The sequence below is a fragment of the Phoenix dactylifera genome, chromosome 4 (genome assembly GCF_051530095.1).
Source record: "Phoenix dactylifera cultivar Ajwa chromosome 4, Ajwa_hap1_PhDact_Kaust_v1.1, whole genome shotgun sequence".
NCBI lineage: Eukaryota > Viridiplantae > Streptophyta > Magnoliopsida > Arecales > Arecaceae > Phoenix > Phoenix dactylifera.
Window position 1 is genome coordinate 36,213,012 of NC_143193.1, and position 25,366 is coordinate 36,238,377.

At 42.6% G+C, this 25,366-nt stretch overlaps 30 non-coding genes and 8 pseudogenes across 30 annotated transcripts; all 38 read right to left on the reverse strand.

Annotated features, from left to right (window-relative positions):
• Positions 1 to 210: 210 nt before the first annotated feature.
• Positions 211 to 329, reverse strand: LOC149759890 (5S ribosomal RNA). The gene has a single exon (XR_016409444.1). It is a non-coding gene; the product is annotated as a 5S ribosomal RNA (ribosomal RNA).
• Positions 330 to 575: 246 nt separating this feature from the next.
• On the reverse strand, positions 576 to 694 carry LOC149759891 (5S ribosomal RNA; annotated as a pseudogene).
• Positions 695 to 940: 246 nt separating this feature from the next.
• LOC149759892 (5S ribosomal RNA) lies at positions 941 to 1,059 on the reverse strand. The gene has a single exon (XR_016409445.1). It is a non-coding gene; the product is annotated as a 5S ribosomal RNA (ribosomal RNA).
• A 247-nt stretch (positions 1,060 to 1,306) lies between these two features.
• On the reverse strand, positions 1,307 to 1,425 carry LOC149759893 (5S ribosomal RNA). The gene has a single exon (XR_016409446.1). It is a non-coding gene; the product is annotated as a 5S ribosomal RNA (ribosomal RNA).
• A 246-nt stretch (positions 1,426 to 1,671) lies between these two features.
• Positions 1,672 to 1,790, reverse strand: LOC149759894 (5S ribosomal RNA). Its single transcript, XR_016409447.1, has one exon. It is a non-coding gene; the product is annotated as a 5S ribosomal RNA (ribosomal RNA).
• Positions 1,791 to 2,036: 246 nt separating this feature from the next.
• Positions 2,037 to 2,155, reverse strand: LOC149759895 (5S ribosomal RNA; annotated as a pseudogene).
• A 246-nt stretch (positions 2,156 to 2,401) lies between these two features.
• On the reverse strand, positions 2,402 to 2,520 carry LOC149759896 (5S ribosomal RNA). Its single transcript, XR_016409448.1, has one exon. It is a non-coding gene; the product is annotated as a 5S ribosomal RNA (ribosomal RNA).
• Positions 2,521 to 2,767: 247 nt separating this feature from the next.
• LOC149759897 (5S ribosomal RNA) lies at positions 2,768 to 2,886 on the reverse strand. Its single transcript, XR_016409449.1, has one exon. It is a non-coding gene; the product is annotated as a 5S ribosomal RNA (ribosomal RNA).
• Positions 2,887 to 3,132: 246 nt separating this feature from the next.
• Positions 3,133 to 3,251, reverse strand: LOC149759898 (5S ribosomal RNA). Its single transcript, XR_016405634.1, has one exon. It is a non-coding gene; the product is annotated as a 5S ribosomal RNA (ribosomal RNA).
• A 246-nt stretch (positions 3,252 to 3,497) lies between these two features.
• On the reverse strand, positions 3,498 to 3,616 carry LOC149759899 (5S ribosomal RNA; annotated as a pseudogene).
• A 246-nt stretch (positions 3,617 to 3,862) lies between these two features.
• Positions 3,863 to 3,981, reverse strand: LOC149759900 (5S ribosomal RNA). Its single transcript, XR_016404669.1, has one exon. It is a non-coding gene; the product is annotated as a 5S ribosomal RNA (ribosomal RNA).
• Positions 3,982 to 4,228: 247 nt separating this feature from the next.
• LOC149759901 (5S ribosomal RNA) lies at positions 4,229 to 4,347 on the reverse strand. Its single transcript, XR_016409450.1, has one exon. It is a non-coding gene; the product is annotated as a 5S ribosomal RNA (ribosomal RNA).
• A 247-nt stretch (positions 4,348 to 4,594) lies between these two features.
• Positions 4,595 to 4,713, reverse strand: LOC149759902 (5S ribosomal RNA). The gene has a single exon (XR_016409452.1). It is a non-coding gene; the product is annotated as a 5S ribosomal RNA (ribosomal RNA).
• A 246-nt stretch (positions 4,714 to 4,959) lies between these two features.
• Positions 4,960 to 5,078, reverse strand: LOC149759903 (5S ribosomal RNA). The gene has a single exon (XR_016409453.1). It is a non-coding gene; the product is annotated as a 5S ribosomal RNA (ribosomal RNA).
• A 246-nt stretch (positions 5,079 to 5,324) lies between these two features.
• On the reverse strand, positions 5,325 to 5,443 carry LOC149759904 (5S ribosomal RNA; annotated as a pseudogene).
• Positions 5,444 to 5,689: 246 nt separating this feature from the next.
• LOC149759905 (5S ribosomal RNA) lies at positions 5,690 to 5,808 on the reverse strand. Its single transcript, XR_016409454.1, has one exon. It is a non-coding gene; the product is annotated as a 5S ribosomal RNA (ribosomal RNA).
• A 247-nt stretch (positions 5,809 to 6,055) lies between these two features.
• Positions 6,056 to 6,174, reverse strand: LOC149759906 (5S ribosomal RNA). The gene has a single exon (XR_016409455.1). It is a non-coding gene; the product is annotated as a 5S ribosomal RNA (ribosomal RNA).
• A 246-nt stretch (positions 6,175 to 6,420) lies between these two features.
• LOC149759907 (5S ribosomal RNA) lies at positions 6,421 to 6,539 on the reverse strand. The gene has a single exon (XR_016409456.1). It is a non-coding gene; the product is annotated as a 5S ribosomal RNA (ribosomal RNA).
• Positions 6,540 to 6,785: 246 nt separating this feature from the next.
• On the reverse strand, positions 6,786 to 6,904 carry LOC149759908 (5S ribosomal RNA; annotated as a pseudogene).
• A 246-nt stretch (positions 6,905 to 7,150) lies between these two features.
• Positions 7,151 to 7,269, reverse strand: LOC149759909 (5S ribosomal RNA). Its single transcript, XR_016401495.1, has one exon. It is a non-coding gene; the product is annotated as a 5S ribosomal RNA (ribosomal RNA).
• A 247-nt stretch (positions 7,270 to 7,516) lies between these two features.
• Positions 7,517 to 7,635, reverse strand: LOC149759910 (5S ribosomal RNA). The gene has a single exon (XR_016409457.1). It is a non-coding gene; the product is annotated as a 5S ribosomal RNA (ribosomal RNA).
• Positions 7,636 to 7,881: 246 nt separating this feature from the next.
• On the reverse strand, positions 7,882 to 8,000 carry LOC149759911 (5S ribosomal RNA). The gene has a single exon (XR_016409458.1). It is a non-coding gene; the product is annotated as a 5S ribosomal RNA (ribosomal RNA).
• A 246-nt stretch (positions 8,001 to 8,246) lies between these two features.
• Positions 8,247 to 8,365, reverse strand: LOC149759912 (5S ribosomal RNA). The gene has a single exon (XR_016409459.1). It is a non-coding gene; the product is annotated as a 5S ribosomal RNA (ribosomal RNA).
• A 247-nt stretch (positions 8,366 to 8,612) lies between these two features.
• LOC149759913 (5S ribosomal RNA) lies at positions 8,613 to 8,731 on the reverse strand. Its single transcript, XR_016409460.1, has one exon. It is a non-coding gene; the product is annotated as a 5S ribosomal RNA (ribosomal RNA).
• A 246-nt stretch (positions 8,732 to 8,977) lies between these two features.
• LOC149759914 (5S ribosomal RNA) lies at positions 8,978 to 9,096 on the reverse strand. Its single transcript, XR_016409461.1, has one exon. It is a non-coding gene; the product is annotated as a 5S ribosomal RNA (ribosomal RNA).
• A 246-nt stretch (positions 9,097 to 9,342) lies between these two features.
• LOC149759915 (5S ribosomal RNA) lies at positions 9,343 to 9,461 on the reverse strand (annotated as a pseudogene).
• A 246-nt stretch (positions 9,462 to 9,707) lies between these two features.
• Positions 9,708 to 9,826, reverse strand: LOC149759916 (5S ribosomal RNA). Its single transcript, XR_016401496.1, has one exon. It is a non-coding gene; the product is annotated as a 5S ribosomal RNA (ribosomal RNA).
• A 247-nt stretch (positions 9,827 to 10,073) lies between these two features.
• Positions 10,074 to 10,192, reverse strand: LOC149759917 (5S ribosomal RNA). Its single transcript, XR_016409463.1, has one exon. It is a non-coding gene; the product is annotated as a 5S ribosomal RNA (ribosomal RNA).
• Positions 10,193 to 10,438: 246 nt separating this feature from the next.
• Positions 10,439 to 10,557, reverse strand: LOC149759918 (5S ribosomal RNA). The gene has a single exon (XR_016409464.1). It is a non-coding gene; the product is annotated as a 5S ribosomal RNA (ribosomal RNA).
• Positions 10,558 to 10,803: 246 nt separating this feature from the next.
• LOC149759919 (5S ribosomal RNA) lies at positions 10,804 to 10,922 on the reverse strand (annotated as a pseudogene).
• A 246-nt stretch (positions 10,923 to 11,168) lies between these two features.
• Positions 11,169 to 11,287, reverse strand: LOC149759920 (5S ribosomal RNA). Its single transcript, XR_016401995.1, has one exon. It is a non-coding gene; the product is annotated as a 5S ribosomal RNA (ribosomal RNA).
• A 247-nt stretch (positions 11,288 to 11,534) lies between these two features.
• LOC149759921 (5S ribosomal RNA) lies at positions 11,535 to 11,653 on the reverse strand. The gene has a single exon (XR_016409465.1). It is a non-coding gene; the product is annotated as a 5S ribosomal RNA (ribosomal RNA).
• A 246-nt stretch (positions 11,654 to 11,899) lies between these two features.
• Positions 11,900 to 12,018, reverse strand: LOC149759922 (5S ribosomal RNA). The gene has a single exon (XR_016413049.1). It is a non-coding gene; the product is annotated as a 5S ribosomal RNA (ribosomal RNA).
• A 246-nt stretch (positions 12,019 to 12,264) lies between these two features.
• Positions 12,265 to 12,383, reverse strand: LOC149759923 (5S ribosomal RNA; annotated as a pseudogene).
• Positions 12,384 to 12,629: 246 nt separating this feature from the next.
• LOC149759924 (5S ribosomal RNA) lies at positions 12,630 to 12,748 on the reverse strand. The gene has a single exon (XR_016412534.1). It is a non-coding gene; the product is annotated as a 5S ribosomal RNA (ribosomal RNA).
• Positions 12,749 to 12,995: 247 nt separating this feature from the next.
• LOC149759925 (5S ribosomal RNA) lies at positions 12,996 to 13,114 on the reverse strand. Its single transcript, XR_016409466.1, has one exon. It is a non-coding gene; the product is annotated as a 5S ribosomal RNA (ribosomal RNA).
• A 246-nt stretch (positions 13,115 to 13,360) lies between these two features.
• Positions 13,361 to 13,479, reverse strand: LOC149759926 (5S ribosomal RNA). The gene has a single exon (XR_016404418.1). It is a non-coding gene; the product is annotated as a 5S ribosomal RNA (ribosomal RNA).
• Positions 13,480 to 13,725: 246 nt separating this feature from the next.
• LOC149759927 (5S ribosomal RNA) lies at positions 13,726 to 13,844 on the reverse strand. The gene has a single exon (XR_016409467.1). It is a non-coding gene; the product is annotated as a 5S ribosomal RNA (ribosomal RNA).
• Between the last annotated feature and the right edge of the window lie 11,522 nt (positions 13,845 to 25,366).

Sequence of the window (25,366 nt, forward strand, 5' to 3'; positions counted from 1 at the left end):
CAGCAGACCTCGACGGCCCGAGACATTCGCGCTGCCGGGGCCGTTCTGGCGTAGGATTCAACGCGCTGTTCCGCTATGCGGCATGGCACCGCCAGTCTCCGGACTCAGTTTATTTTCGGGGGAAAAAAATTATCCGAAGAGGAAAAGCCAAAAGCCGAAAAATTAAAAATAAATGTTATCAAAAAATATAAAAGCGGGCAAAAAATAAAAGGGGTGCAACACGAGGACTTCCCAGGGGGTCACCCATCCTAGTACTACTCTCGCCCAAGCACGCTTAACTGCGGAGTTCTGATGGGATCCGGTGCATTAGTGCTGGTATGATCGCACCCATGACATGCCCTTCGAAACTCCCTTTTATGACAAAGCAGCAGACCTCGACGGCCCGAGACATTCGCGCTGCCGGGGCCGTTCTGGCGTAGGATTCAACGCGCTGTTCCGCTATGCGGCATGGCACCGCCAGTCTCCGGACTCAGTTTATTTTCGGGGGGAAAAAATTATCCGAAGAGGAAAAGCCAAAAGCCAAAAAATTAAAAATAAATATTATCAAAAAATAAAAAAGCGGGCAAAAAATAAAAAGGGTGCAACACGAGGACTTCCCAGGGGGTCACCCATCCTAGTACTTCTCTCGCCCAAGCACGCCTAACTGCGGAGTTATGATGGGATCCGGTGCATTAGTGCTGGTATGATCGCACCCATGACATGCCCTTCGAAACTCCCTTTTATGACAAAGCAGCAGACCGCGACGGCCCGAGACATTCGCGCTGCCGGGGCCGTTCTGGCGTAGGATTCAACGCGCTGTTCCGCTATGCGGCATGGCACCGCGAGTCTCCGGACTCAGTTTATTTTCGGGGGAAAAAAATTATCCGAAGAGGAAAAGCCAAAAGCCGAAAAATTAAAAATAAATATTATCAAAAAATAAAAAAGCGGGCAAAAAATAAAAGGGGTGCAACACGAGGACTTCCCAGGGGGTCACCCATCCTAGTACTACTCTCGCCCAAGCACGCTTAACTGCGGAGTTCTGATGGGATCCGGTGCATTAGTGCTGGTATGATCGCACCCATGACATGCCCATCGAAACTCCCTTTTATGACAAAGCAGCAGACCTCGACGGCCCGAGACATTCGCGCCGCCGGGGCCGTTCTGGCGTAGGATTCAACGCGCTATTCCCGCTATGCGGCATGGCACCGCCAGTCTCCGGACTCAGTTTATTTTCGGGGGAAAAAAATTATCCGAAGAGGAAAAGCCAAAAGCCGAAAAATAAAAAATAAATGTTATCAAAAAATAAAAAAGCGGGCAAAAAATAAAAGGGGTGCAACACGAGGACTTCCCAGGGGGTCACCCATCCTAGTACTACTCTCGCCCAAGCACGCTTAACTGCGGAGTTCTGATGGGATCCGGTGCATTAGTGCTGGTATGATCGCACCCATGACATGCCCTTCGAAACTCCCTTTTATGACAAAGCAGCAGACCTCGACGGCCCGAGACATTCGCGCTGCCGGGGCCGTTCTGGCGTAGGATTCAACGCGCTGTTCCGCTATGCGGCATGGCACCGCCAGTCTCCGGACTCAGTTTATTTTCGGGGGAAAAAAATTATCCGAAGAGGAAAAGCCAAAAGCCGAAAAATTAAAAATAAATGTTATCAAAAAATATAAAAGCGGGCAAAAAATAAAAGGGGTGCAACACGAGGACTTCCCAGGGGGTCACCCATCCTAGTACTACTCTCGCCCAAGCACGCTTAACTGCGGAGTTCTGATGGGATCCGGTGCATTAGTGCTGGTATGATCGCACCCATGACATGCCCTTCGAAACTCCCTTTTATGACAAAGCAGCAGACCTCGACGGCCCGAGACATTCGCGCTGCCGGGGCCGTTCTGGCGTAGGATTCAACGCGCTGTTCCGCTATGCGGCATGGCACCGCCAGTCTCCGGACTCAGTTTATTTTCGGGGGGAAAAAATTATCCGAAGAGGAAAAGCCAAAAGCCAAAAAATTAAAAATAAATATTATCAAAAAATAAAAAAGCGGGCAAAAAATAAAAAGGGTGCAACACGAGGACTTCCCAGGGGGTCACCCATCCTAGTACTTCTCTCGCCCAAGCACGCCTAACTGCGGAGTTATGATGGGATCCGGTGCATTAGTGCTGGTATGATCGCACCCATGACATGCCCTTCGAAACTCCCTTTTATGACAAAGCAGCAGACCGCGACGGCCCGAGACATTCGCGCTGCCGGGGCCGTTCTGGCGTAGGATTCAACGCGCTGTTCCGCTATGCGGCATGGCACCGCGAGTCTCCGGACTCAGTTTATTTTCGGGGGAAAAAAATTATCCGAAGAGGAAAAGCCAAAAGCCGAAAAATTAAAAATAAATATTATCAAAAAATAAAAAAGCGGGCAAAAAATAAAAGGGGTGCAACACGAGGACTTCCCAGGGGGTCACCCATCCTAGTACTACTCTCGCCCAAGCACGCTTAACTGCGGAGTTCTGATGGGATCCGGTGCATTAGTGCTGGTATGATCGCACCCATGACATGCCCATCGAAACTCCCTTTTATGACAAAGCAGCAGACCTCGACGGCCCGAGACATTCGCGCCGCCGGGGCCGTTCTGGCGTAGGATTCAACGCGCTATTCCCGCTATGCGGCATGGCACCGCCAGTCTCCGGACTCAGTTTATTTTCGGGGGAAAAAAATTATCCGAAGAGGAAAAGCCAAAAGCCGAAAAATAAAAAATAAATGTTATCAAAAAATAAAAAAGCGGGCAAAAAATAAAAGGGGTGCAACACGAGGACTTCCCAGGGGGTCACCCATCCTAGTACTACTCTCGCCCAAGCACGCTTAACTGCGGAGTTCTGATGGGATCCGGTGCATTAGTGCTGGTATGATCGCACCCATGACATGCCCTTCGAAACTCCCTTTTATGACAAAGCAGCAGACCTCGACGGCCCGAGACATTCGCGCTGCCGGGGCCGTTCTGGCGTAGGATTCAACGCGCTGTTCCGCTATGCGGCATGGCACCGCCAGTCTCCGGACTCAGTTTATTTTCGGGGGAAAAAAATTATCCGAAGAGGAAAAGCCAAAAGCCGAAAAATTAAAAATAAATGTTATCAAAAAATATAAAAGCGGGCAAAAAATAAAAGGGGTGCAACACGAGGACTTCCCAGGGGGTCACCCATCCTAGTACTACTCTCGCCCAAGCACGCTTAACTGCGGAGTTCTGATGGCATCCGGTGCATTAGTGCTGGTATGATCGCACCCATGACATGCCCTTCGAAACTCCCTTTTATGACAAAGCAGCAGACCTCGACGGCCCGAGACATTCGCGCTGCCGGGGCCGTTCTGGCGTAGGATTCAACGCGCTGTTCCGCTATGCGGCATGGCACCGCCAGTCTCCGGACTCAGTTTATTTTCGGGGGGAAAAAATTATCCGAAGAGGAAAAGCCAAAAGCCAAAAAATTAAAAATAAATATTATCAAAAAATAAAAAAGCGGGCAAAAAATAAAAAGGGTGCAACACGAGGACTTCCCAGGGGGTCACCCATCCTAGTACTTCTCTCGCCCAAGCACGCCTAACTGCGGAGTTATGATGGGATCCGGTGCATTAGTGCTGGTATGATCGCACCCATGACATGCCCTTCGAAACTCCCTTTTATGACAAAGCAGCAGACCGCGACGGCCCGAGACATTCGCGCTGCCGGGGCCGTTCTGGCGTAGGATTCAACGCGCTGTTCCGCTATGCGGCATGGCACCGCGAGTCTCCGGACTCAGTTTATTTTCGGGGGAAAAAAATTATCCGAAGAGGAAAAGCCAAAAGCCGAAAAATTAAAAATAAATATTATCAAAAAATAAAAAAGCGGGCAAAAAATAAAAGGGGTGCAACACGAGGACTTCCCAGGGGGTCACCCATCCTAGTACTACTCTCGCCCAAGCACGCTTAACTGCGGAGTTTTGATGGGATCCGGTGCATTAGTGCTGGTATGATCGCACCCATGACATGCCCATCGAAACTCCCTTTTATGACAAAGCAGCAGACCTCGACGGCCCGAGACATTCGCGCCGCCGGGGCCGTTCTGGCGTAGGATTCAACGCGCTATTCCCGCTATGCGGCATGGCACCGCCAGTCTCCGGACTCAGTTTATTTTCGGGGGAAAAAAATTATCCGAAGAGGAAAAGCCAAAAGCCGAAAAATAAAAAATAAATGTTATCAAAAAATAAAAAAGCGGGCAAAAAATAAAAGGGGTGCAACACGAGGACTTCCCAGGGGGTCACCCATCCTAGTACTACTCTCGCCCAAGCACGCTTAACTGCGGAGTTCTGATGGGATCCGGTGCATTAGTGCTGGTATGATCGCACCCATGACATGCCCATCGAAACTCCCTTTTATGACAAAGCAGCAGACCTCGACGGCCCGAGACATTCGCGCCGCCGGGGCCGTTCTGGCGTAGGATTCAACGCGCTATTCCCGCTATGCGGCATGGCACCGCCAGTCTCCGGACTCAGTTTATTTTCGGGGGAAAAAAATTATCCGAAGAGGAAAAGCCAAAAGCCGAAAAATAAAAAATAAATGTTATCAAAAAATAAAAAAGCGGGCAAAAAATAAAAGGGGTGCAACACGAGGACTTCCCAGGGGGTCACCCATCCTAGTACTACTCTCGCCCAAGCACGCTTAACTGCGGAGTTCTGATGGGATCCGGTGCATTAGTGCTGGTATGATCGCACCCATGACATGTCCTTCGAAACTCCCTTTTATGACAAAGCAGCAGACCTCGACGGCCCGAGACATTCGCGCTGCCGGGGCCGTTCTGGCGTAGGATTCAACGCGCTGTTCCGCTATGCGGCATGGCACCGCCAGTCTCCGGACTCAGTTTATTTTCGGGGGAAAAAAATTATCCGAAGAGGAAAAGCCAAAAGCCGAAAAATTAAAAATAAATGTTATCAAAAAATATAAAAGCGGGCAAAAAATAAAAGGGGTGCAACACGAGGACTTCCCAGGGGGTCACCCATCCTAGTACTACTCTCGCCCAAGCACGCTTAACTGCGGAGTTCTGATGGGATCCGGTGCATTAGTGCTGGTATGATCGCACCCATGACATGCCCTTCGAAACTCCCTTTTATGACAAAGCAGCAGACCTCGACGGCCCGAGACATTCGCGCTGCCGGGGCCGTTCTGGCGTAGGATTCAACGCGCTGTTCCGCTATGCGGCATGGCACCGCGAGTCTCCGGACTCAGTTTATTTTCGGGGGAAAAAAATTATCCGAAGAGGAAAAGCCAAAAGCCGAAAAATTAAAAATAAATATTATCAAAAAATAAAAAAGCGGGCAAAAAATAAAAGGGGTGCAACACGAGGACTTCCCAGGGGGTCATCCATCCTAGTACTACTCTCGCCCAAGCACGCCTAACTGCGGAGTTATGATGGGATCCGGTGCATTAGTGCTGGTATGATCGCACCCATGACATGCCCTTCGAAACTCCCTTTTATGACAAAGCAGCAGACCGCGACGGCCCGAGACATTCGCGCTGCCGGGGCCGTTCTGGCGTAGGATTCAACGCGCTGTTCCGCTATGCGGCATGGCACCGCGAGTCTCCGGACTCAGTTTATTTTCGGGGGAAAAAAATTATCCGAAGAGGAAAAGCCAAAAGCCGAAAAATTAAAAATAAATATTATCAAAAAATAAAAAAGCGGGCAAAAAATAAAAGGGGTGCAACACGAGGACTTCCCAGGGGGTCACCCATCCTAGTACTACTCTCGCCCAAGCACGCTTAACTGCGGAGTTCTGATGGGATCCGGTGCATTAGTGCTGGTATGATCGCACCCATGACATGCCCATCGAAACTCCCTTTTATGACAAAGCAGCAGACCTCGACGGCCCGAGACATTCGCGCCGCCGGGGCCGTTCTGGCGTAGGATTCAACGCGCTATTCCCGCTATGCGGCATGGCACCGCCAGTCTCCGGACTCAGTTTATTTTCGGGGGAAAAAAATTATCCGAAGAGGAAAAGCCAAAAGCCGAAAAATAAAAAATAAATGTTATCAAAAAATAAAAAAGCGGGCAAAAAATAAAAGGGGTGCAACACGAGGACTTCCCAGGGGGTCACCCATCCTAGTACTACTCTCGCCCAAGCACGCTTAACTGCGGAGTTCTGATGGGATCCGGTGCATTAGTGCTGGTATGATCGCACCCATGACATGCCCTTCGAAACTCCCTTTTATGACAAAGCAGCAGACCTCGACGGCCCGAGACATTCGCGCTGCCGGGGCCGTTCTGGCGTAGGATTCAACGCGCTGTTCCGCTATGCGGCATGGCACCGCCAGTCTCCGGACTCAGTTTATTTTCGGGGGAAAAAAATTATCCGAAGAGGAAAAGCCAAAAGCCGAAAAATTAAAAATAAATGTTATCAAAAAATATAAAAGCGGGCAAAAAATAAAAGGGGTGCAACACGAGGACTTCCCAGGGGGTCACCCATCCTAGTACTACTCTCGCCCAAGCACGCTTAACTGCGGAGTTCTGATGGGATCCGGTGCATTAGTGCTGGTATGATCGCACCCATGACATGCCCTTCGAAACTCCCTTTTATGACAAAGCAGCAGACCTCGACGGCCCGAGACATTCGCGCTGCCGGGGCCGTTCTGGCGTAGGATTCAACGCGCTGTTCCGCTATGCGGCATGGCACCGCGAGTCTCCGGACTCAGTTTATTTTCGGGGGAAAAAAATTATCCGAAGAGGAAAAGCCAAAAGCCAAAAAATTAAAAATAAATATTATCAAAAAATAAAAAAGCGGGCAAAAAATAAAAAGGGTGCAACACGAGGACTTCCCAGGGGGTCACCCATCCTAGTACTTCTCTCGCCCAAGCACGCCTAACTGCGGAGTTATGATGGGATCCGGTGCGTTAGAGCTGGTATGATCGCACCCATGACATGCCCATCGAAACTCCCTTTTATGACAAAGCAGCAGACCTCGACGGCCCGAGACATTCGCGCCGCCGGGGCCGTTCTGGCGTAGGATTCAACGCGCTGTTCCGCTATGCGGCATGGCACCGCGAGTCTCCGGACTCAGTTTATTTTCGGGGGAAAAAAATTATCCGAAGAGGAAAAGCCAAAAGCCGAAAAATTAAAAATAAATATTATCAAAAAATAAAAAAGCGGGCAAAAAATAAAAGGGGTGCAACACGAGGACTTCCCAGGGGGTCATCCATCCTAGTACTACTCTCGCCCAAGCACGCTTAACTGCGGAGTTCTGATGGGATCCGGTGCATTAGTGCTGGTATGATCGCACCCATGACATGCCCATCGAAACTCCCTTTTATGACAAAGCAGCAGACCTCGACGGCCCGAGACATTCGCGCCGCCGGGGCCGTTCTGGCGTAGGATTCAACGCGCTATTCCCGCTATGCGGCATGGCACCGCCAGTCTCCGGACTCAGTTTATTTTCGGGGGAAAAAAATTATCCGAAGAGGAAAAGCCAAAAGCCGAAAAATAAAAAATAAATGTTATCAAAAAATAAAAAAGCGGGCAAAAAATAAAAGGGGTGCAACACGAGGACTTCCCAGGGGGTCACCCATCCTAGTACTACTCTCGCCCAAGCACGCTTAACTGCGGAGTTCTGATGGGATCCGGTGCATTAGTGCTGGTATGATCGCACCCATGACATGCCCTTCGAAACTCCCTTTTATGACAAAGCAGCAGACCTCGACGGCCCGAGACATTCGCGCTGCCGGGGCCGTTCTGGCGTAGGATTCAACGCGCTGTTCCGCTATGCGGCATGGCACCGCCAGTCTCCGGACTCAGTTTATTTTCGGGGGAAAAAAATTATCCGAAGAGGAAAAGCCAAAAGCCGAAAAATTAAAAATAAATGTTATCAAAAAATATAAAAGCGGGCAAAAAATAGAAGGGGTGCAACACGAGGACTTCCCAGGGGGTCACCCATCCTAGTACTACTCTCGCCCAAGCACGCTTAACTGCGGAGTTCTGATGGGATCCGGTGCATTAGTGCTGGTATGATCGCACCCATGACATGCCCTTCGAAACTCCCTTTTATGACAAAGCAGCAGACCTCGACGGCCCGAGACATTCGCGCTGCTGGGGCCGTTCTGGCGTAGGATTCAACGCGCTGTTCCGCTATGCGGCATGGCACCGCCAGTCTCCGGACTCAGTTTATTTTCGGGGGGAAAAAATTATCCGAAGAGGAAAAGCCAAAAGCCAAAAAATTAAAAATAAATATTATCAAAAAATAAAAAAGCGGGCAAAAAATAAAAGGGGTGCAACACGAGGACTTCCCAGGGGGTCACCCATCCTAGTACTACTCTCGCCCAAGCACGCTTAACTGCGGAGTTCTGATGGGATCCGGTGCATTAGTGCTGGTATGATCGCACCCATGACATGCCCATCGAAACTCCCTTTTATGACAAAGCAGCAGACCTCGACGGCCCGAGACATTCGCGCCGCCGGGGCCGTTCTGGCGTAGGATTCAACGCGCTATTCCCGCTATGCGGCATGGCACCGCCAGTCTCCGGACTCAGTTTATTTTCGGGGGAAAAAAATTATCCGAAGAGGAAAAGCCAAAAGCCGAAAAATAAAAAATAAATGTTATCAAAAAATAAAAAAGCGGGCAAAAAATAAAAGGGGTGCAACACGAGGACTTCCCAGGGGGTCACCCATCCTAGTACTACTCTCGCCCAAGCACGCTTAACTGCGGAGTTCTGATGGGATCCGGTGCATTAGTGCTGGTATGATCGCACCCATGACATGCCCTTCGAAACTCCCTTTTATGACAAAGCAGCAGACCTCGACGGCCCGAGACATTCGCGCTGCCGGGGCCGTTCTGGCGTAGGATTCAACGCGCTGTTCCGCTATGCGGCATGGCACCGCCAGTCTCCGGACTCAGTTTATTTTCGGGGGAAAAAAATTATCCGAAGAGGAAAAGCCAAAAGCCGAAAAATTAAAAATAAATGTTATCAAAAAATATAAAAGCGGGCAAAAAATAAAAGGGGTGCAACACGAGGACTTCCCAGGGGGTCACCCATCCTAGTACTACTCTCGCCCAAGCACGCTTAACTGCGGAGTTCTGATGGGATCCGGTGCATTAGTGCTGGTATGATCGCACCCATGACATGCCCTTCGAAACTCCCTTTTATGACAAAGCAGCAGACCTCGACGGCCCGAGACATTCGCGCTGCCGGGGCCGTTCTGGCGTAGGATTCAACGCGCTGTTCCGCTATGCGGCATGGCACCGCGAGTCTCCGGACTCAGTTTATTTTCGGGGGAAAAAAATTATCCGAAGAGGAAAAGCCAAAAGCCAAAAAATTAAAAATAAATATTATCAAAAAATAAAAAAGCGGGCAAAAAATAAAAAGGGTGCAACACGAGGACTTCCCAGGGGGTCACCCATCCTAGTACTTCTCTCGCCCAAGCACGCCTAACTGCGGAGTTATGATGGGATCCGGTGCGTTAGAGCTGGTATGATCGCACCCATGACATGCCCATCGAAACTCCCTTTTATGACAAAGCAGCAGACCTCGACGGCCCGAGACATTCGCGCCGCCGGGGCCGTTCTGGCGTAGGATTCAACGCGCTGTTCCGCTATGCGGCATGGCACCGCGAGTCTCCGGACTCAGTTTATTTTCGGGGGAAAAAAATTATCCGAAGAGGAAAAGCCAAAAGCCGAAAAATTAAAAATAAATATTATCAAAAAATAAAAAAGCGGGCAAAAAATAAAAGGGGTGCAACACGAGGACTTCCCAGGGGGTCATCCATCCTAGTACTACTCTCGCCCAAGCACGCTTAACTGCGGAGTTCTGATGGGATCCGGTGCATTAGTGCTGGTATGATCGCACCCATGACATGCCCATCGAAACTCCCTTTTATGACAAAGCAGCAGACCTCGACGGCCCGAGACATTCGCGCCGCCGGGGCCGTTCTGGCGTAGGATTCAACGCGCTATTCCCGCTATGCGGCATGGCACCGCCAGTCTCCGGACTCAGTTTATTTTCGGGGGAAAAAAATTATCCGAAGAGGAAAAGCCAAAAGCCGAAAAATAAAAAATAAATGTTATCAAAAAATAAAAAAGCGGGCAAAAAATAAAAGGGGTGCAACACGAGGACTTCCCAGGGGGTCACCCATCCTAGTACTACTCTCGCCCAAGCACGCTTAACTGCGGAGTTCTGATGGGATCCGGTGCATTAGTGCTGGTATGATCGCACCCATGACATGCCCTTCGAAACTCCCTTTTATGACAAAGCAGCAGACCTCGACGGCCCGAGACATTCGCGCTGCCGGGGCCGTTCTGGCGTAGGATTCAACGCGCTGTTCCGCTATGCGGCATGGCACCGCCAGTCTCCGGACTCAGTTTATTTTCGGGGGAAAAAAATTATCCGAAGAGGAAAAGCCAAAAGCCGAAAAATTAAAAATAAATGTTATCAAAAAATATAAAAGCGGGCAAAAAATAGAAGGGGTGCAACACGAGGACTTCCCAGGGGGTCACCCATCCTAGTACTACTCTCGCCCAAGCACGCTTAACTGCGGAGTTCTGATGGGATCCGGTGCATTAGTGCTGGTATGATCGCACCCATGACATGCCCTTCGAAACTCCCTTTTATGACAAAGCAGCAGACCTCGACGGCCCGAGACATTCGCGCTGCTGGGGCCGTTCTGGCGTAGGATTCAACGCGCTGTTCCGCTATGCGGCATGGCACCGCCAGTCTCCGGACTCAGTTTATTTTCGGGGGGAAAAAATTATCCGAAGAGGAAAAGCCAAAAGCCAAAAAATTAAAAATAAATATTATCAAAAAATAAAAAAGCGGGCAAAAAATAAAAAGGGGGCAACACGAGGACTTCCCAGGGGGTCACCCATCCTAGTACTTCTCTCGCCCAAGCACGCCTAACTGCGGAGTTATGATGGGATCCGGTGCGTTAGTGCTGGTATGATCGCACCCATGACATGCCCTTCGAAACTCCCTTTTATGACAAAGCAGCAGACCGCGACGGCCCGAGACGTTCGCGCTGCCGGGGCCGTTCTGGCGTAGGATTCAACGCGCTGTTCCGCTATGCGGCATGGCACCGCGAGTCTCCGGACTCAGTTTATTTTCGGGGGAAAAAAATTATCCGAAGAGGAAAAGCCAAAAGCCGAAAAATTAAAAATAAATATTATCAAAAAATAAAAAAGCGGGCAAAAAATAAAAGGGGTGCAACACGAGGACTTCCCAGGGGGTCACCCATCCTAGTACTACTCTCGCCCAAGCACGCTTAACTGCGGAGTTCTGATGGGATCCGGTGCGTTAGAGCTGGTATGATCGCACCCATGACATGCCCATCGAAACTCCCTTTTATGACAAAGCAGCAGACCTCGACGGCCCGAGACATTCGCGCCGCCGGGGCCGTTCTGGCGTAGGATTCAACGCGCTATTCCCGCTATGCGGCATGGCACCGCCAGTCTCCGGACTCAGTTTATTTTCGGGGGAAAAAAATTATCCGAAGAGGAAAAGCCAAAAGCCGAAAAATAAAAAATAAATGTTATCAAAAAATAAAAAAGCGGGCAAAAAATAAAAGGGGTGCAACACGAGGACTTCCCAGGGGGTCACCCATCCTAGTACTACTCTCGCCCAAGCACGCTTAACTGCGGAGTTCTGATGGGATCCGGTGCATTAGTGCTGGTATGATCGCACCCATGACATGCCCTTCGAAACTCCCTTTTATGACAAAGCAGCAGACCTCGACGGCCCGAGACATTCGCGCTGCCGGGGCCGTTCTGGCGTAGGATTCAACGCGCTGTTCCGCTATGCGGCATGGCACCGCCAGTCTCCGGACTCAGTTTATTTTCGGGGGAAAAAAATTATCCGAAGAGGAAAAGCCAAAAGCCGAAAAATAAAAAATAAATGTTATCAAAAAATAAAAAAGCGGGCAAAAAATAAAAGGGGTGCAACACGAGGACTTCCCAGGGGGTCACCCATCCGAGTACTACTCTCGCCCAAGCACGCTTAACTGCGGAGTTCTGATGGGATCCGGTGCATTAGTGCTGGTATGATCGCACCCATGACATGCCCTTCGAAACTCCCTTTTATGACAAAGCAGCAGACCTCGACGGCCCGAGACATTCGCGCTGCCGGGGCCGTTCTGGCGTAGGATTCAACGCGCTGTTCCGCTATGCGGCATGGCACCGCCAGTCTCCGGACTCAGTTTATTTTCGGGGGGAAAAAATTATCCGAAGAGGAAAAGCCAAAAGCCAAAAAATTAAAAATAAATATTATCAAAAAATAAAAAAGCGGGCAAAAAATAAAAAGGGTGCAACACGAGGACTTCCCAGGGGGTCACCCATCCTAGTACTTCTCTCGCCCAAGCACGCCTAACTGCGGAGTTATGATGGGATCCGGTGCATTAGTGCTGGTATGATCGCACCCATGACATGCCCTTCGAAACTCCCTTTTATGACAAAGCAGCAGACCGCGACGGCCCGAGACATTCGCGCTGCCGGGGCCGTTCTGGCGTAGGATTCAACGCGCTGTTCCGCTATGCGGCATGGCACCGCGAGTCTCCGAACTCAGTTTATTTTCGGGGGAAAAAAATTATCCGAAGAGGAAAAGCCAAAAGCCGAAAAATTAAAAATAAATATTATCAAAAAATAAAAAAGCGGGCAAAAAATAAAAGGGGTGCAACACGAGGACTTCCCAGGGGGTCACCCATCCTAGTACTACTCTCGCCCAAGCACGCTTAACTGCGGAGTTCTGATGGGATCCGGTGCGTTAGTGCTGGTATGATCGCACCCATGACATGCCCATCGAAACTCCCTTTTATGACAAAGCAGCAGACCTCGACGGCCCGAGACATTCGCGCCGCCGGGGCCGTTCTGGCGTAGGATTCAACGCGCTATTCCCGCTATGCGGCATGGCACCGCCAGTCTCCGGACTCAGTTTATTTTCGGGGGAAAAAAATTATCCGAAGAGGAAAAGCCAAAAGCCGAAAAATAAAAAATAAATGTTATCAAAAAATAAAAAAGCGGGCAAAAAATAAAAGGGGTGCAACACGAGGACTTCCCAGGGGGTCACCCATCCTAGTACTACTCTCGCCCAAGCACGCTTAACTGCGGAGTTCTGATGGGATCCGGTGCATTAGTGCTGGTATGATCGCACCCATGACATGCCCTTCGAAACTCCCTTTTATGACAAAGCAGCAGACCTCGACGGCCCGAGACATTCGCGCTACCGGGGCCGTTCTGGCGTAGGATTCAACGCGCTGTTCCGCTATGCGGCATGGCACCGCCAGTCTCCGGACTCAGTTTATTTTCGGGGGAAAAAAATTATCCGAAGAGGAAAAGCCAAAAGCCGAAAAATAAAAAATAAATGTTATCAAAAAATAAAAAAGCGGGCAAAAAATAAAAGGGGTGCAACCCGAGGACTTCCCAGGGGGCCACCCATCCTAGTACTACTCTCGCCCAAGCACGCTTAACTGCGGAGTTCTGATGGGATCCGGTGCATTAGTGCTGGTATGATCGCACCCATGACATGCCCTTCGAAACTCCCTTTTATGACAAAGCAGCAGACCTCGACGGCCCGAGACATTCGCGCTGCCGGGGCCGTTCTGGCGTAGGATTCAACGCGCTGTTCCGCTATGCGGCATGGCACCGCCAGTCTCCGGACTCAGTTTATTTTCGGGGGAAAAAAATTATCCGAAGAGGAAAAGCCAAAAGCCGAAAAATAAAAAATAAATGTTATCAAAAAATAAAAAAGCGGGCAAAAAATAAAAGGGGTGCAACACGAGGACTTCCCAGGGGGTCACCCATCCTAGTACTACTCTCGCCCAAGCACGCTTAACTGCGGAGTTCTGATGGGATCCGGTGCATTAGTGCTGGTATGATCGCACCCATGACATGCCCTTCGAAACTCCCTTTTATGACAAAGCAGCAGACCTCGACGGCCCGAGACATTCGCGCTGCCGGGGCCGTTCTGGCGTAGGATTCAACGCGCTGTTCCGCTATGCGGCATGGCACCGCCAGTCTCCGGACTCAGTTTATTTTCGGGGGGAAAAAATTATCCGAAGAGGAAAAGCCAAAAGACAAAAAATTAAAAATAAATATTATCAAAAAATAAAAAAGCGGGCAAAAAATAAAAAGGGTGCAACACGAGGACTTCCCAGGGGGTCACCCATCCTAGTACTTCTCTCGCCCAAGCACGCCTAACTGCGGAGTTATGATGGGATCCGGTGCATTAGTGCTTGTTGCCCAAGGTGACAACCCAAGAGGGGGGGTGAATTGGGTTTTCTAAAAATTATGTTCCCTAATTTTTACTTTGAATAGAATGCAGCGGAATAATAAGATGTTATTTACTTAAGCTCTAGGCAATTACAAGTAAAGCAGTGGAAGATTAAGCTAGAGCAATTATACTATGGCTTTAGGGTGCAATTGATCTAACATTAACTTATAGTTGTATGATCAATTTTAATCTATGTGTATGGTAAGAATGGAGTGGAAGCTAAGCAAATCACTTATAACTCTATAGAAACAAATCTAGAGATATTACACAATCAAGCATGAATGGAAGGCATGAAATACAAGAGATAAAGCATCACAAACACAAAGATGTATAGTGGTTCGGTGCACCCCAGCACCTACATCCACTCCCCAAGACCTCTTGGGAATTTCACTATAATCCCTTAGATTACAGTCGGTTGTTTTACAAGCTCACAACCCAACTTGTTGTTTTGCGAGATCACAACGAACTCGGTCGGTTTTCACAGGCTCACCGACTAGAACCAACCGATTATTTTCACGGGCTCACAATCCAACCCAGTTGGTTTTCCCAAAGGCTCACCAACCACAACCTTACAATGATTGTTTTCCGGGTTCACAATCAACCCGGTTGGTTTTCCCCAAAGGCTCACCAACCACAACCTTACAACGTTGGTTTTTCCCTTTGGCTCACCAACAAACCTTAACCCCTTGATTCAATCCCTTGATTGAATCAAGTTACAAGATATTAGAACAAGAGTTTAAATCAAATACAAGCTTCTCAAATAAGCAAATATAGCAAATGTAAATAAGTAAAGAAAAGAGAAGAAGCCCTCAAACTAATTTGTAGATGGAGGAACTCGGCTTCTTCTTCACTTGCCCCCTCTTCTGATTTTGCACGAAGTAGAGGATCTCCGAGGCAGCACACGGATGGAGAGGAAGCTTTGGGATTCACTTGGATGCTCTTCTTCTCTCTATTTTACTTTGAATGGCCCTTTTGTGCTTATGGAAGATTTTCCTTGTAATCTCTTTCAAATCTCTTCCCTAAATGTTTTCTCCCACTTCCATACCTTCTCCCCTAGCTCTTCTCTTGATTTTATAGCTTTAGAGGGAGTCCCAACAAAAATCTAGCCGTTAGAGACAAAAATAGAGCCGTTGGAATCAAGAAAAAACTAGCCGTTATGCCTCCCAGCGTGCTCGAGTCGACTCGGCTGAAGTAGGAGTCGACTCGGCTGAAACAGAAGTTGATCTGTGAATAGTAGTCTGCCGGCACTGTAGCTGGGAGTCGACTCCTGAAGTTGGGAGTCGACTCCTGAAGTTGGGAGTCGACTCGAGATCACTGTAGCGCAGAAAATCAACTCTCTGTCTTTTTGTTTGTTCTCAGTCGGAGTCGACTCGTAGAGTCCCGGAGTCGACTCGAGCACTGTTCCTTGAAACTCTAGAGTGCCAGAGTCGACTCGAAACTTCCAGGAGTCGACTCGAGGACTATTCTTTTGAATTTTTCTTTGAATTTGCTCCTTCAACTTGAATTCTTTGAACTTGAAGCTTGGGCCAATGAATTGTAGCTTTCTTCCAACTTTTCTTGAGAACTTTGGAGGCCTTCTTGTATTCTTCCAACTTGCTATGTTCCTTGCAAAATAAATATCTTTCTCCTTGCAACACAAACATTAGTATTTATACTTCAAGGTTTTGTGATCATCAAAATCAATCTTTGAATCAATCTTTGGGTCATCAGTCTCCCCCTTTTTGATGATGACAAAACTTGGAGTATATGCAATATAAAAGATATTATTTTCTAGAAGTAATACATAGCAAAGTTGCATGAAGTAGAAAACATATATATTTAAAAAACATACTTCATGATAATGCTTTAGATTTAATCAACTTAAGATAATCAATATATGTCAATTCCAGCTGATTTGTATTCAATTCAAAACATAAAGCATTATGCTCACTTAAGATAATCAATATATGTCAATTCCAGCTGATTTGTATTCAATTCAAAACATAAAGCATTATGAGCATATACTTAGATATTTCTCCCCCTTTTTGACAACATCAAAAAGATAGGGAAACATTAAGCACAAAGATCAGAATACTCATATATTTCTTTTCCTTATTGTACTCTGATTTGAATGTTAAATTATTGCAAGGATATGAATCATATAACTCAAGGCAATAATATTGGAATCAGATTAATGAGCACAGATCAGAGCCAATTAAGATAATTTCAGAACAGAACACATTAAATGTGATTTCAAGAAGTTTTCTAATTTGATACCACAGATAGTTTTCTATTCAAGTGTAGGTGGAATCTTCCTTAGGTTAATCCAAGAAGTACTACAAATGATATTCAAAGAAAACACGAGTGGAAATCTAACCTCTCTTCAATAATAAGTATGAAAGCTTGTTCATTTAAGACCTTTTGCCCAATCTATTAAGTATTTTATCAAACATGAGAGCAATTTTAGTTAATTTTCAGAGTAAAAGATCAAAACTTATATATTTGAGAGACATATCATCATGTTGGATCATTAATTTTTAATGTCTTCAAAGTTCTTTTATTCCTTTAGAAAATAAGCACAATTTGATACATATATAAAAATATGAATTGGCACAGAATTGACGTTCTAAAGAGCAAGCTAATTAGGACTTATTAGTGAATTTCAAAATAAATTTTCTAAGAGATACTCAAGACCATTCAACACGTTATTCTCCCCCTTTGTCATTAAGTTAAAGGCTCTTAAGATCAACTTGCAATTTGGTTCATGATTTATGCATAAGATATACTAACCAAATAACACGCCTCAAGGTGTATCATAAAGGTTTTCAGATTTAAATTTCAGATGATACATATTGGAGAGTATTAGGATCACTTTTCATTTAGTATTCTTTCTCTCTCCTTTATAAATTTATGCAATTAAGTTCCATCAGACCTCTCCTTCTGAAATTTTCTTTCTCCCCCTCAATTGATCATTCCATCTAAGAGTTTTAAAATTTGAAGATAATGTTCAATAAAATCGTCAATCTCAAAAATATATTTTCTATAAGTTTCAGCTTATTTTCACAAGACTCAAGGTTTGAGATAAGACAACCTTTATAGAACTCATCTCAAGGTAATTAAAGCATGTCTTGCAATATAAGGAGGTTCATCAAAATCAATCCATAAAGTGCAAGGTATGCATCAAATTGAAGTGACTTTAGGATAAGATACTGAATATCTAAAGCTCCCCCTTAAAAGATGCATTCTTCTTTAATCTTTCTTTTCTTTTGTCGAATTTCAGATTTTAATGATAAACGTGAATAGAGCTGAAACTTTATGATATCAAGAATGTAGAGTGATCTAGAAATATTCACAATTTATAGTAATCACTCTTTTTAATCTTTTAAGAACAAGTTATGCTTTCTCCTAATCTTAAAGAAAATGTATGAAAATATTAATCAAAAGTAATTCATTTGAAGCTTAGTTTCTTTCAAAAGCATTTACATTTTCTTTCTTTTAGATCATTCACTCTATTGATGAAAGTCTTTAATGATATAGGAGAGAAAAAACATATAGATGATCATGGAAGTATATGTATTTATAGAACTCAATTTCTTAATCACAATTTTTCAGCAATGTATACATGAAACTCAATAAATTTTTAAATATTAAAATAAAGTCATATATTTTAAAAATATTTACTTACAATCAAGATCATTGAAAGACACATCATTTAGACCAATATTGGTACATTTTAATGATAAGAAAAGATATGTTTCGGATGCGTATCGGAGCAATCAAAATAAATTCTGTTTTTCTTACATTAACATTTTATTTAGTAATCATATGGAGTTTAAGCTTTTATACAAAATCAAATTCTGAATTTCATAAAGATTTTCAATAGAGGCCTTTTAAGTCATAATTTGAGATATGTATCTTTCACATTGTGGCTCATCTTAAATTATTATGATTGAAAAATACATATTTCAATACCATTAAAGCACTTTCAGAATCTTTGTGTTTAATTTTGAGTTTCGATACAAAATAAAGGATATTTTAACAAGTATTAGGACATTATGTATCAAAGTTAGGCGAGTAGAAAGATAGATCAAAATCAATTTATTTTTCCTAAATAGAGATATTCTTCTCTTCTCCTTTCTACAATTTTATTTAGCTTTCAGATTTTAACAATGATTGTGAATGACAAATCTGAAATTTCTTTTCAATAAAACTAAACAAAAGATGTTATGTAGCAATTCATGCATTCAATCAAATTGTCCAAGTATGAAACATTACAAAATATTGAGAACCCATAAATCAAGAAATCATACTATATGCAAAATATATTAAGTGTTAAGTCATGCATTAAAATAATAATAACAAGCATGTCAAGGATCAAAGTCAATTCTTTTCAAATACACTCCCCCTATTTAAATATCATCTTGCATTAACTTCATCCTTATGGTGTGTTTCCAAGTGACTAATAATTAGACTTGATTCTTCTTATATATTTTCATTTACTTTGTCTTTTATTTTCAACTTTCTTATGCTTTATATTCTATTTGCTCCCTATCCGGTGGAGTTGGGAAGGGGCACGAGGTACTACCACTAGCCTCCCTCTTGTGCCGTCCCTAATATGCCCTACACCGAATAGTTGGGTCAAATAGTGCCGGGTACTACCACTAGCCTCCCCATTGGCACCATCCCTATGATGAGCAATATAGAAGGATTAAAATGTTTGCTTCGAATTCTCCCTGTTTAAGTGTAATTAATTATGGATTTTATCCCTTCCAAATATGCCAAATATATTATGCTTGTTTTACTTTTCCTTAAGATTGGAGTATTTGCCTTTGCTTAGATTCTACACCTCTTGAATAATATTCATTTTCTTTTCTTTATCTCTCTCTCTTTTTGTTATTCTCAAGTAATTTACATGAAAGAGCAGAATAAAGAATTAATCTTGTGTATCATATATATGTATATCATGCAAACAACATTTTTATTATGCTCATGGATTCATAACTTCTCACAAGTTATTTTACATCAAACTTTTAAGCATATACTTGTGTATTTCATGGTTATGATATAGGCAAAGAAATCATTTAGTTTAGGCAAACCATGAAACAATTTCTAAGAGCATAAGTCAATCAATATGTATAGAGCCATGATATCAAAAGTTAATAATTAAAGAACTTAATCATGCCATAATAAGACTTAAGTTGTTGACTTTGCTCAAGAAGTATCTAGAATTACCAATCCATTCTGCATTCTTCAGTCAAATACCTACTAGATTTCTTATGTATGAACCTTTGGCTGAAGAATGTCCTCTCTCTTGTTTGCAAGTGAATGTTTATTGTATCTTACATGGAGATATCCTTCAAGTTGAGATCTCTCATTTTCTTGCTCAAGGATCCTGCATTATGAACAAACTCCTTTTCTTTCTTGAAAGAAAGTCATTGGTTTCTTCAAGATACAAAACATTCATCCAACATATTTTTTTTTAACTAGATGACTCAATATAAGATATGACAATAGTTGAATATTGAGTCACTTTACGCCAGAGATTGCCTAAATATAAGCAAGCACATATCACTTGAACTAAAGAGATAGTTTCATTAACCAAGATGGTTCAAGGACAAGTATGTGAGGCAATAGGAAGTTTTATCAAGGTCAAATCAATTTCTCAAAAACGATTTAGTTTAGATTTTATTTGCTTAAGATAATTATTAATAAGACATGCTAGCTAAGTTTTAATCAACTTATCTTAAACAGTTGTTTCTATCAAAATTCAGATTATGATTTATTTGTTATCAATAAAATATGATTCATTAAACTTAGATTGAAGGCTTACACAAGTGCACATAATGAGCATACAATCTGGTCTACTAGCTGTATGATAAAATAATTATTCTATCATGCTTCACTACAGCTTTAAAATAATAGATCTACTTTGCTCATCCTTTTCAAATTCTACAAGATGGGGTTATAGACATACCTTCTTCATGCCAATCTTCTATAAGAGTTTTCTTGTGGACTAACTTTGGTCAATGAAGATCCCCTTTCTTGTTTGTCTTAATTTGGAGTTTGAGAGAAGATGTTAATTCATTCATCATACGTATTTCAAACTCACCTTACATGAGCTCAGTAAAATCTTCATATAACTCTTCATTAGTAGAACCAAAAATGATGTCATCAATGCATATTTTGGGCAAATAAGATATCACAAATTCTTCTTTTTGATGTGTAGATTTATCACTATTACTTTCTATCAAAAAGGTTACTTAAGCTTTTATATTATGCTTTTGATGCTTGTTCCAAATTATATATTGCTTTATCATATTTATAATGAGTGTTTTCAAATATGGTGGTTATTTAACATATATCTTCTTTAATAAAGTAAGCATATAGGAGTCCATTCTACACACTCATTTGATAGAATATAAAGCTCATAAAGCAAGCAAATAATAATGGTGATCTTTACTTCTAATCATGCAAGAATCAAGATCTATTTCATCTTCTAAGCAAACAATTTTTCTTCATTAAATGTATTTCTGAAAAACTCAATTTGGTTATAATTATTAACAAGTTTTTAGATTGTTATATGTAAAAGATTAACCATATACATATATAATTTAATTTTAGTATTTTGATAATAAATCAGTAGTCTCATAAAGAATAAGATACCTTGATATTTTTGCACCTAAAAACTTTTCATTGAATACTCTATATGCATTGCTTGATGAATGATATCCAAGGGTAGACATATCTCTATCAGATTTGGCATTATTTTCATAAGAGCATATTAAGCATAACATGTACGACTGAAAAATGTGAAAGATATGCAATGGTTCATTTTCCATTTTTTCAGAAGATCAAAAGGAGTTTTCATCAAAAAATAGATCTAATAGAAATCATATGTATGACAAGCAGTGATGATAGCTTTTTTTAAAAATTATTTAAGTAGATGACTATCATACACAATTGTCTTTTTCATTTCTTCAAGAATTCTATTAACCCTATTTTACTTAAGGTATCCTTGGTGCTGAAATAATTAATTTCTGTATAAACTTTATCAGGATTTTGGTTTTCAACATTGTGCCATGATACTCTTTATCTTCACAGTTTGGAAACCTTTATCATTTGAAACATTTTTACATGATTTAGCAAATACAGAAAATATTTTAATTTTATTTGCCAAGAACAAATCCAATGTAAGCTTTTGAAAACTTAGTGATGGAAACAACAATTTAGAAATTGATTTTTGTTTGTTTCCTTAGTTAGCATGCATAGCAAACTTTGACCTTTCAGAAGATAATCTAAGTAAGCCAATGGCAAGGTCTTTTGAGATTAAGTACATACTAGCATGAGTTGATTTTATATGCCAAAGATGGTTTCTTTAATCTTGGTATTCATAGTGCATATATTCAAAAGCACACCAAGTACACATTATCATATCTATGATCAATAAACAATAATGCCATGGATAAAAAACTCTCAATCAAGCATATAGAGAATTCATAGAGTTATTTTTAATAAATTGATTAATCATTTAGCAACTTATCCAATAGTGAGTAAAGTATACTATAAAATGAAGTGATTTGATTATATTTCCAAAAGTATTTTCTATATCATAAAATTGATCAATACTTGCAATTCATATTTTAATCAAATACTAAGGCAAAAATAATGATGAGATGCAAGGATTACTGATTTCATTATTATTATTATTATTATTTTTTATTTAAAAATTACTTTTCATAAGTATGTTTTAAGTTTCATTTTTTTTGACGTGTGTCTAGAACACCCATTTGTATGAAAGTTCTATTTGTTCCATGGGTATCTTGGCACACCTATGTCTACATCCTCATATTTTTATTTTGGGTACCCAAGCTTGCTTGGGTCCTTGAGAGTTAGGACATATGGTTCCTTTTGGAACCCAAATTTGTTTAATTGTAATAACTTTACTACTTGATTTAATTATGTTAGAACGATAGGTAAAGTTGTTATGTCCATTCTTTTCATGTTCGAAATATGTTATCTTATTTAATGGTTTGCTTGATAAATTCAAAACATTTTTCTTTAGGGATTCATTGCTAAGTGAAGGAATCAAGCCAAAATTTTGATTTATCAAAATCAGCATGTTGGCTTTCAAACATCATTTTTAATCTTTCTGAACTTACAGTGAACTTGTTAATAAGAGATTTCAGTTGGTTAACTTCTTTACTCAAGTTTTGGTTTGTTTTGATTAAGCTATGATTTTTTTGAATCAATTCTTCTGAATTTAACCTTAAGCTTTTATTTTCAGAATTTAGTTTGTCTTGTATTTCAGCAATAGAATTTCTTTCTTTTGAAATTTGCAAATTTAGCTTTTTAAGATTTTTATTTTTCATAGCTAATTTTCTACATTCACCATACAAATCATGGAAAGCATTTAAAAGTTCATCATAAGAAAATTCTTCATGAAATTCACTAGATTCAGATTTTACTTTATTTTCTAGTGCCATAAAACATAAGTTAGTTACCTCTTGTAGTTCATTGTTGCTTCTAGCTTTCTTGCTTTTTATCTCTTTCTTCCTTTCTTCTTGCTTCCTCTTCTTCTTTGACTTTAGGAAGCTTTTGAATTTTCTTGCTGTTATTTCTTCCTCGAGTCGACTCGAGTTTACATGGAGTCGACTCGACTGACTTGAGAGTCGACTCGAGATCTTCGGGAGACGTCTCGTTCTCAGAGGCCTAAAAGATAATTCTCTGTCTTTTGAATTGTTCTGCCTCGGAGTCGACTCGGGCCTTGTCGGAGTCGACTCGGCTAACTTGGGAGTCGACTCGGAACTACTTGGAGTCGACTCGTTCACAGGGTCTTCAAGAATGTGTCTCTGCCTTTCAGACTGTTCTTCTCTAGGAGTCGACTCGGACAAACTGGGAGTCGACTCGGCTACTGTGGAGGATTCTGCAATCTCATTGTTAGTATGCAATTGAAGCACATGTGAGCTAATCTGAGATTTATCATAAATATTTTCTAAAGTATCCCAGATCTCCTTAGCAGATAAGCATGCAGAAATTTCATTAAACTTCGTTTTATGAATAGCACAATATAATATGTTCATAGCATTAGCATTCAATTGTGCTAAGTCCTTTTCATTAATAGTTTGAGAGAGTGTGTGAAGGTCATTTATTATGATTTTCCATAAATAATAGTTTTGTGATTGAATAAAAATGCGCATGCGTGCTTTCCAATATGTGTAGTCTATGCCATTAAACAGTGGAGGCCTATCAATTAACTGTCCCTCTCCTAGAAAACTATCTATTTGAGTTGTCATGATCTTTGGCTCTTAATCGTGAGATCAACAATTAATCTTGAGCACCTGCTCTGATACCACTTGTTGCCCAAGGTGACAACCCAAGAGGGGGGGTGAATTGGGTTTTCTAAAAATTATGTTCCCTAATTTTTACTTTGAATAGAATGCAGCGGAATAATAAGATGTTATTTACTTAAGCTCTAGGCAATTACAAGTAAAGCAGTGGAAGATTAAGCTAGAGCAATTATACTATGGCTTTAGGGTGCAATTGATCTAACATTAACTTATAGTTGTATGATCAATTTTAATCTATGTGTATGGTAAGAATGGAGTGGAAGCTAAGCAAATCACTTATAACTCTATAGAAACAAATCTAGAGATATTACACAATCAAGCATGAATGGAAGGCATGAAATACAAGAGATAAAGCATCACAAACACAAAGATGTATAGTGGTTCGGTGCACCCCAGCACCTACATCCACTCCCCAAGACCTCTTGGGAATTTCACTATAATCCCTTAGATTACAGTCGGTTGTTTTACAAGCTCACAACCCAACTTGTTGTTTTGCGAGATCACAACGAACTCGGTCGGTTTTCACAGGCTCACCGACTAGAACCAACCGATTATTTTCACGGGCTCACAATCCAACCCAGTTGGTTTTCCCAAAGGCTCACCAACCACAACCTTACAATGATTGTTTTCCGGGTTCACAATCAACCCGGTTGGTTTTCCCCAAAGGCTCACCAACCACAACCTTACAACGTTGGTTTTTCCCTTTGGCTCACCAACAAACCTTAACCCCTTGATTCAATCCCTTGATTGAATCAAGTTACAAGATATTAGAACAAGAGTTTAAATCAAATACAAGCTTCTCAAATAAGCAAATATAGCAAATGTAAATAAGTAAAGAAAAGAGAAGAAGCCCTCAAACTAATTTGTAGATGGAGGAACTCGGCTTCTTCTTCACTTGCCCCCTCTTCTGATTTTGCACGAAGTAGAGGATCTCCGAGGCAGCACACGGATGGAGAGGAAGCTTTGGGATTCACTTGGATGCTCTTCTTCTCTCTATTTTACTTTGAATGGCCCTTTTGTGCTTATGGAAGATTTTCCTTGTAATCTCTTTCAAATCTCTTCCCTAAATGTTTTCTCCCACTTCCATACCTTCTCCCCTAGCTCTTCTCTTGATTTTATAGCTTTAGAGGGAGTCCCAACAAAAATCTAGCCGTTAGAGACAAAAATAGAGCCGTTGGAATCAAGAAAAAACTAGCCGTTATGCCTCCCAGCGTGCTCGAGTCGACTCGGCTGAAGTAGGAGTCGACTCGGCTGAAACAGAAGTTGATCTGTGAATAGTAGTCTGCCGGCACTGTAGCTGGGAGTCGACTCCTGAAGTTGGGAGTCGACTCCTGAAGTTGGGAGTCGACTCGAGATCACTGTAGCGCAGAAAATCAACTCTCTGTCTTTTTGTTTGTTCTCAGTCGGAGTCGACTCGTAGAGTCCCGGAGTCGACTCGAGCACTGTTCCTTGAAACTCTAGAGTGCCAGAGTCGACTCGAAACTTCCAGGAGTCGACTCGAGGACTATTCTTTTGAATTTTTCTTTGAATTTGCTCCTTCAACTTGAATTCTTTGAACTTGAAGCTTGGGCCAATGAATTGTAGCTTTCTTCCAACTTTTCTTGAGAACTTTGGAGGCCTTCTTGTATTCTTCCAACTTGCTATGTTCCTTGCAAAATAAATATCTTTCTCCTTGCAACACAAACATTAGTATTTATACTTCAAGGTTTTGTGATCATCAAAATCAATCTTTGAATCAATCTTTGGGTCATCAGTGCTGGTATGATCGCACCCATGACATGCCCTTCGAAACTCCCTTTTATGACAAAG